Source organism: Elephantulus edwardii, unplaced genomic scaffold (assembly GCF_000299155.1).
Source record: "Elephantulus edwardii isolate Elephantulus edwardi_28Jun2011 unplaced genomic scaffold, EleEdw1.0 scaffold00038, whole genome shotgun sequence".
NCBI classification, from domain to species: Eukaryota; Metazoa; Chordata; class Mammalia; order Macroscelidea; family Macroscelididae; genus Elephantulus; species Elephantulus edwardii.
In genome coordinates this window covers 8,068,418-8,077,843 of record NW_006399788.1, presented here as the reverse complement: position 1 = coordinate 8,077,843, position 9,426 = coordinate 8,068,418, and positions in this window count along the sequence as shown.

Genomic DNA, 9,426 nt, shown 5'->3' with positions numbered 1-9,426 from the left:
TTAATAATAAAAAAGGGTGTTCTTAGAATTGCTGAATCCTAACCTATGTGTTTGCAGCTTTAATAGATTACAAATGAGGTTTCCATGTTTCTTACATCAGTGCTAGTCATTATTTTTTAAAAAACTGAGCTGAAAATACACCTTCTGATTATGATAATGATAAGGTTCATCTGTAAAAACAGCTGAAATCTGTATTTCACTTGAGAAATGCAGTATACACTTGAGAAGCCCATATGATAAAAGGTAAGAAGAACTGTGCCATGCATAATACAAAGCTGTGGATAATTGCTGTGGACAGAGAGAGCAGATGTGATATGCAAATGGAAAAACTCAGTGGATGGTGTCCTAAATTGTGAATAAACTACTCACCAGGACAACCCTAAGTAATGTTGTTGTTGTTGTTAGGTGCCATCCAGTTCACTCTGCCTGTGAAACTCCGCCTAATCGTTTTTATAGTCTCCACTGTGCTTAAACAACAGTCTCCATTGTTGCAGCCACTGTGTTGATCTATCTCATTGATGGATCTATCTCCTCTCCTATACTGGTCCTCTCCTTTTTCAAACATGATGTCCTTTCCAAGGACTAACTCTTCCTGACAACATGTGAAAAATATGTGATGTGAAATCTCAGCATCCTTGCCTCTAAATAATACCCTGGCTGCACTTCATCAAAGAGAGATTTGTTTATTCTCTTGGTAGCCCGTGGCATATTCAATACCAGCACCATGATTCAAAGGCATCAATTCTTGCTTGATCATCTTTATTGATTATCTTTTGCACGCATTTGGAGCAATTGAAAACAGCACGATGTGGGTCATATACACCTTAGACCACAAAGTGCAATCTTTGTTCTTTAACACTTTCAAATAGGTCCTTGAGAGTAGATTGCCTCAATGCAGTACATTTCTTGATCATTGCTTCCGTGGAAGCTGATTTGGATCCAAGTAAAATAACAGGTATTTATATATTTAATCCACATCTGTGTCCAGAACACATGCTTTTTTGTTGTTATGCACCAGCAACTCCATTGTTTGAATGGGTTCCTCTTCTGTTTGAAGCATTAGCCAGCTATATTTGGAGGATTATTATCAGCAAACTGTCATGCGTGATATGGACAGTCCCCATGATAAAACTTACCTGTGGAATTTGGCAAGTGTCCCCTTGGGCTAAAGTTCTATGTCAAGTGAACTTGCTCAAAGTGGTTGATGACTATTGATTTTTACATAGCGACCATCTGAGATATGACTAATGGCAGCAATAAAGGAATAATATCAGAGTTTATTTCAAAGGTGAGTGGATGAATAGAGGAAACACTTGGGCTTTAATCCCAGCACTGTCACCAACCTCTTTTAGGTCCTTGGACTAGTTGCTGTACCATTTGGATCACTTTTGCTCACTTTTAAGATGCAAGTCTGAAACTGTATGATGTTCAAGACTCCTTCTGGGTCATTTGCTTCATAACTCCATGTTACTTCAAGAAAAATCAATACGCTGACTTCATAATTTTGAGGCATATGTACTTTGAAAGAAAAGTAAACACCACTTCTTTCTCTGCCCTCCCAAAACTGTTCAAAGCCTCCAGATCTGAGAAGAACAAGTTTTCATTTCCTGAAATTCATTAGTATGTGTGCAATATTGTAATGTCATTATATAGAAATGGGGTGCAATGGTTAAGCACTTAGTCACTAACTGACAAATTGAGGGTCATACTCCATGGGAGAAAAAGACATGGATATCTGCTCCTATAGAGGTTGCAGCAAAGGGAATTCTAGGGCAGTTCTAGGGTCACAGTGTGATTTCTACAGAGTAATCATCGGAGATATGACTAATGAGAGCAATAAAAAGTCTTATCAAGCTCTGAGTTACAATCACCTCCACAGCACACAATATAGGAATGCAGAGCATTCTTTCAAAGAAGTTCATATTCATTTAAGAAATACACCTTTTTTTTTTTTTAAGTATTTGCTCAATTGTGTCCTCTGAGGACTTCCAGTGTTACAAGAGAGATAAGACATGGCTAATAAAATTGCTATGATAAGTAGAAGACAGTAGGTAGAGCCTTGATAGGGCATTGAAAGAGCTACACAGAAATAATTTGAACAGAGAACTGAAAGGTGAGTAACATTTCAAAGGTTGTGGAGAGCCTTTCCTTTAAAGATATGGTGATGAGGGGAAAGGGCCATAGGTTTAGGGAGTTGGTTTGATCGATGGGAAGCGTGACAGGCTGCAAATTGATGACCATATGTCCTGGCTTCTCCCAGACAGTGTCAGTATGTATCTTCTGCCTTTTGTAATTATTAACAGTGTCCTCCTCACTCTCAAAAAGTATCCCAGTTTTGGATAATAAATTATGTGGTCATTAAAGAAATCTGATAGCATAGTAATTAAGTATTCAGGTAATAACCAGACTAAGGTGCTCATGATCTAGGCCATGGTCTTCGCAATTACATGCTATGCATAAGAGAGCTGAACAATGAATGGCTAAGGATGACGGAAGAAGAATCGATGCCTTTGACTTGTGGTGCTAGAGAAGAGTCTTGAACATATAATGGACCACCAGGAGAACAAATAAGTCAGTCTTAGAGAGGGTGAAACCAAGTTTTTCCTTGAAGGCTAAGATTTTGAAGCTCCACCTCACATACTTTGGGCACATAACCAGGAGTGACCAGTCCTTGGAGAAGGACATCATGCCTGGAAGGGTGGAGGGACAGCACAGGAGAGGAAGACCCCAGATGAGATAGATTGACACAATAACTGGTGCAATGGGATTAGATGTGTTGGAGTCAACGAGACTGGCTCAGGATAGGGCAGGGTTCAGAACTGTTGTTGTACATAGTGTCTCTATGGGTCACAGGTGACTAACAACAACAATAACAACTACAATCAAATGGATTGAGAAATTGTAGTACATTCACACAATGGAATACTATGCAATACTCAGGAGCAACAATTTTGAGAAATACTACATAACTTGGAGAGCATTATGTTCAGTGAACTAATGCAGTTTCATAAGGACAAATACTACATAAGACCGTTTTTGTAAAAATAGTAGAATAACTCGTAAAACATGTTCAGGAACTCAAGAGGTGAGGAGGGGGAAGTGGAAGGGTTAGAATAGCTAGGGGTAAAACCACAGGGCTGCACAGTTCGGTGGGGGGACGGGCTTAGAAGCAAATGGGAAGGATCTGGGTGAAAACAGGGTAGTGATGGGCAATGGTGATTGATCTTATAAAACATAATGTATGAGAATGATTGTATGAAACACGATGTGAATGAATAATAGTGTGAAACACAAATTATAAACTTTGCAAGCAAACCAGTTTAAAAAATGTAAAATGGAATGTATATGAATGATTGTATGAAACAGTGTAAATGAAAATTGTATAAAATACAATGTATATGAATGAAAAATAAACGAATTATTATATGAAAACCAATACAAATGTTTTTTTAAAAGATATCAACAACTAACCAAAAGGCCAATAGTTCAAACCCGTCACCTCCTTCACATATGTGGCAAATTTATCTCTGTAGGAATCTAAATCCTTGGAAACTCGACTCTGTCCTGAAAGTCTCGAAAAGTTGGGATTGACTCAATGGTAACAGATTATGATTTTTGCTTTTGTAATAGCTATGCTGTTGTTGTGTACCATTGAGTTGGAACAGAACCATAGCTGACTGTCTGGCAGGTTTTCAGACTCAGTTAATCACATGAGAAGAGATTTCCAATCTTTGTACCATGAAGCAGTTGGTAGGTTCAAACCACGGTCCTCTGGGTTGGCAGCACAGTTGTTATCATTAGGCTACCAGAGGCAGACCTAAAAACTGCTTATCCAATCAGAGAAGTAAAAACAGAGAAAATTCAGGATTTCTAGACTGCTATCTGTTTGGAGGTAAACTGTGGGGGTTAGAAAAAATGACATAAGGATTCAAAGATTGGGAGAAAAGATTATTAATTTCGTTTTAGATCTAAAATAGTTGCTGGAGACACTGCATATAAAGAAATTAAGGTAATAATTTTATTAATGTCCTGGTCACAGATACAGAGGTCTCCTGCCACCTCCTCTCCCCCCAAGTTTGGGGTTCCTGCCCCTCTGCTACACTGAATTATAGATTCAGGAAGAATATCCAAGCATAGTGTTCTAGTTTAAAAAAGAAAAAATTACAAATATCCAACAATTTGCCTTCAAACTCTCACTCGTGGTAAACCCATCATAGGGTTTTCAAGAGGACAAAACCATTTTCTTCTGTTCGTAAGTCATCTCTTCCATGACAACAATGAGCTCCTCTAGTCCATTCCCAGAAGCTAGTAGCCAAGTCATCCTAAATAATGGCAACTTGCCTAACCCTTGGTACCTCTCCAGCACTTCACGTATCTTAGCTCATGTGATCCCTAAAGCTGTTATTACAGGGTCAGGAAACATACAGGTCATGCCATATACTACACTGTGGTTGAGTCGATTTGATTAATGGTGCCAATATCTGCAAGAAAGGATGTATGATACGAGACTCTGCACTTGACCAGCTTCAATTCAACTATGTTTCATCAGCTACTTGAAAGAATTATGGGATACAGGCTTAGCAACCTCTTAGAAAACACAAAACCAGAAGAAGTTGCTGCTTGCAATACTGAAAGTCAAGGTTGTTTTAAAAATACTTTTAAATGTACTTTACTTTTAAATCTTAAAAGTTACCCAAGCTAAGAAGCATGAAGCAGTGCTGAGAATAAGCTTCACCGGCGCTGCAGTTGCCTGTAAGCACATTCAAGCTCCAGCTCCTAGAATAGTTTCCCTGAGTCTCCCTCTTCACCTAGATGTTGTTGTTTTGTACCATCGACCCATAGCTGACCTTCTGGCAGGTTTTCAGAGGCAATAAGTTGTACAGGAAGAGATTGTCCATCTTTCTCTGGCAGCGTAAGTGGTAGGTTAGAACTGCGTATCTTTGGATTGACTGCACAATTCTTAACCACTAAGCCTTGGAAAAGCTGACCTTACTCTCAAAGGTTTGCCTTCAGTCATTCAAGTGAAAAGCCCTGCAGTTAACTTCAACTCACTACCACAGAGCCAACTCTTACCATAGTGACTCTATGCTGGGTTTCTGAGACTGACTTTTCTTATCTGAGGACCTGCTAGAGGATTCAAACAGTCAAAAGAGATGCAAGGCCTTTTGGTGGGCCATGCAACAGGCTATGGACTCAGCTTCTTAGTATCTTTCACGCAGAGCACTTGATCAAATATAATCAGGCTGACTCTACAAAGTATATCCAGAGCGTGACCATTTTTCACCACCTCCGTGATCATCTCTCACATGAATTTCTCGTGCATCTTTTCACTACCACTGGCTACTGCCCTGTATCAGTGTTAGTCTAGTCTCAAAACACAGGAGCCAGAATGATCTATCAGTGTAAAAACCAGTCACGTATTTGACTATCTCCAAGGTATGGCCCCTCCGTTCTTCTTTCACCTCTTCTATTACTCTCCCTCCCTCACTATAATATAGCCATTCTAGGTTCTGCATTATTCCTAGCAAGTTCTAGGCCTACTTAAGCCCCTTTGGTTAGTATTTCCTAGGAGAGCTCGCTTCAGTGAAGGAACTTTTCCACTCAGCAATGTCCATTACAACAGCATTTACTACTGTGAACACTGGAAACCTGGAAAGCACAACAAAGGAGTTGAATTTTAACTTTGTATTTTTGTAAACAAGCAGAACTTTTATTCCACATACATGCAAATAAAATTGTTAAAAATATTATGCATTTATTTTTAAATTAATTGTGACCTTCAGTTAAACTTAATGACTACTTGTTGGAGAACAAACAGGTTTGTCCTGGAGAGGGTGAAGCCTGCTGCTCCTTGGAGGCAAGGATTCTGAAGCTTCATCTGACATACTTTGGGCATGTTGCAAAGTGGGACCAGTCCTTGGGGATGGACATCATGTTTGACATGCAATGAAGTGGACAGTGCAGTTCTAGATGTTGCCTCTTCCCAGAATTCCCTTCCTCCAATATACGATTACCAATTGAAGTTTTTGTTCAGGGGTTTATTTATTATTTGTGTAGCTTTTTTTATGATGGGCTGGCTCACAGAAGTTTTGTTTATTATTAATAACTAACAATAATTATTACTCTTGCATTGCTGTAGAGTAGGAATTTACTCCTGGCTAACCCTCCGAAGGTTTGCCAAGGCTGTAAATCACATGGCAGGAGCTTGCCCATCATTGTCCCCTTTAGCCACTGGTGAAGTTGAACTTCCTGAAAGGTTCAGCTAAGGGTTAACAGTGAAACTCCCTATGGCCTAGGTTACCAGAGCTCCCTTTAGTAATGTTTTATGTATTCTTTATAACATTATTTATGTATTTTTATGTTTATTGTATGTTGTTTCTTTCTCCCTCACCTGTTTTCCCCAAGAGAAACAGGATTCTGAGGGCAGAGATCTTTATTTTGTTCACTGACACCTTTTCAGAATCTAATACCCAGTATACCTAACAAGGAACTGTATACCCAGTATACCAAACCAAAACCTCTACAAGTTGAGTCTATTGTAACTCATAGCAACTTTCCAGCAGGTTCCATTGAGGCTTAATGGAAGAAGAATGGCTCATTTTCCTCCTGAAGAGTGGCTAGTGGAGTCCAACAACCAACTTTTTGATTAGTAGCCCAACATGGAACCCCTGCTCCACCAGGGCTCCTAACACATAATAGAAATCAAATAAATATTTATATTCAATGGCTGTGTGAGAGTATAGATGAAGATGTGAGTTAAATAACCCACTCTTATGAGCCAATACAATCCTTTAACTTGATACGCTGAAGTGTAATTGACTGGCGTTCATTTGTAGCGGCCTTGTAAAGTTTCACTTTTCTGACCATTTCACTGCTCTGCAGACCACAATGAGCCCAGAGCTGGCCTGCTGCTGGCTGCTGCCACCCCTGCACCTGGCACCTTGATGGAATAGTAGTTGGAAGAAGAATGTTGTTGTTGTTGTTGTTGTTGTTGTTAACTGTTGTCAAGTCGTAGATGACTAACAGTGACCCTATGAACAAAAGACCACTGAACACTTGTATAACTTTCATCATTTCTCCAAGTTCATAGAGTTTCTGTAGGGAAGAAGGAATAGTACTTGGAAAATATGGGTTTGGTGATAGAAATGAGGCTGGGAATATAATGATTAAATTTTGTATTTACAATGATTTATTCATTGCAAATAACTTTTTAAAAAGACTCAGTTGATGACTTTACACATGGATCTCATTTGATGGGCTGCATAGGAATCAGATTGACTATATTGGTGGAGAAGGGACAGACTGTGGGTCAGATCATCAACTGCTCATATGCAAGTTCAAAATGAAGCTGTGGAAATTTAAAATAAATTCACAGGAACCAAGATATGATCTTTAATCAAATCCGTCTGAATTTCAAGATGATCTTAAGAATAGGTTTGAGGCTTTGGAGAGCTTCCTTAATTCTCTTCAAATCAAGGGATTCCTGTTGGAAGGGGACAGGATTGATCTTGTGTGATCCCAATGGCACAGTTGAGTCCTTAAGTCACAGAATGGCAATGTCCAGTCTGTATGAGAAGAAATTAGTACTTAGAAACATTCAAAGCAGGGAATCTGCCTTGTGGAGCAGTGAGTGCTGCACCATTGGCTAGGTGGCTAGATGTGTCAGGGGAGGGGAGGGACATTCCTGAATCTGGTTGTGAGTTGCAGTGGATGACCCTTAATCACTTTGCTTCTTTGTTTAGGAATGCATTTCACTATGTCAGTCACTACTAAGCAGGGTTTATTTTACTGATTACCCACACGCAAAAACTGATTGTTGTCAAGTTGGAACAAACTCTAGAGTTAAGGAGTTGTGTTAACCCGAAGGTAGGCCCTTAGAATCCACCAATTGCTCTGTGGTAAAAAGATGAGCAAAAAAAAAAAAAAGATGAGCAATCTCCTGCAACATGCTTTACGGCCTCTGAAAACCTGCTGGAGGGTGACTTTTAGGTTGGTTCTGACTTGATGGCATACATAACAACAATAATAACTGGTGGGTCAGTGTTAGCTGAGCCATTTTTATCTTTGCAGTATCAATTTTCCTGATAAATAAGCAAGTTTTCTTATCATTTCTGTCACAATGTCTATGTCAAAATCTTTCTGTTTCCTGCACAAAGTCTGATTATAAAAAATGATGACTTGAAAAAATAAGCTCTGGCATAAAATCAACGCCCATATTCATTTTATGAGCACTGTGCTTTAGATCCTAGCTGGTTTGTAAATGCTTTGAAGTGGAGTCTAGACCAGCGTTAAGAGACAGACATATAATGCAAGTCACATATGAATAATTTAAAATTTAAAAAAACCCAGCATTAATAATGTTTTGTTTATCTTATGTATAAAAATATTGTCATTTCTACACATAAGCGATATAAAATTATTGATGAAATGTATGTTCTTTCTTCCATGCTGCTTGTCCTAGCTACCAAGTGCCACTGTAACACAAATACCCCAAAGGGTAACATTAAAGAACAGACATTTATTTTCTCATAGTTCTGAAGGTTAGTATTATCTTATTTCCTTTACTTTGCTTTGCTTTTAGACAATCCTCACATAACTTCTATCTTCTGTATGTGTGTGTGTCTAATATGTTCTTTTTATAACTCAGAAGTGATTAGACTTAGTATCTATTCTACATTGGTCTGACCTCTACAAATTGATTAATTACATTACATTACATTACATTACATTACATTACATTACATTACATTACATTACATTGTCTTATGGACCCTAGTTATATTATGTTAGATTAGAATAAAGATTATTACATTTGCATTAGATTACACCCACACACATTGAGGTTCAAATTCCAACTTGCGTTTTGAGTGTCATATTTCAATTTGTAGGTTGTCTTTGAAACAAGACTGTGTTTTATATTTACATTTCAAAGTAGACTAGCCATATTTCAAGTGCTGAATAGGTGCATACACTTAGCAGTTACTGTATTGAACAATGTAGGCCTCAACAATTTTTTCAAGTAGTTTGATTGTGAAAAGTTAAGTACCACAGTATTTTGTGGGGAGCTGGAACTACTGAAAGTTCTATTTAGTATGGTATTTGTGGCTATATGTGCCAGTTATAGAGACAAAGAAGGAGGAGATTAAGGACAGAAGTGAGGGGGAAAACTGATGGTGTCTTATCCAGAAAGCAACTGGATAGAGGTGAGGAGATACAAGGAGCAGTGGTATTCAGGACTTAAAATAAGGGTAAGCTTAGAGGCAAGTGCTGGTTGGGTTCCTCTATAATTATTTAAAATCATTTTACTCTTTTTATGCTTCGTCGTTGTCTCTGAATGATGATGTTGGAGAAGAGTATTGACTATCCCATGGACTGGTGAAAGAACAAATAAATGCTTTTTTGAGCAAGTGTATATGAGATACTCTT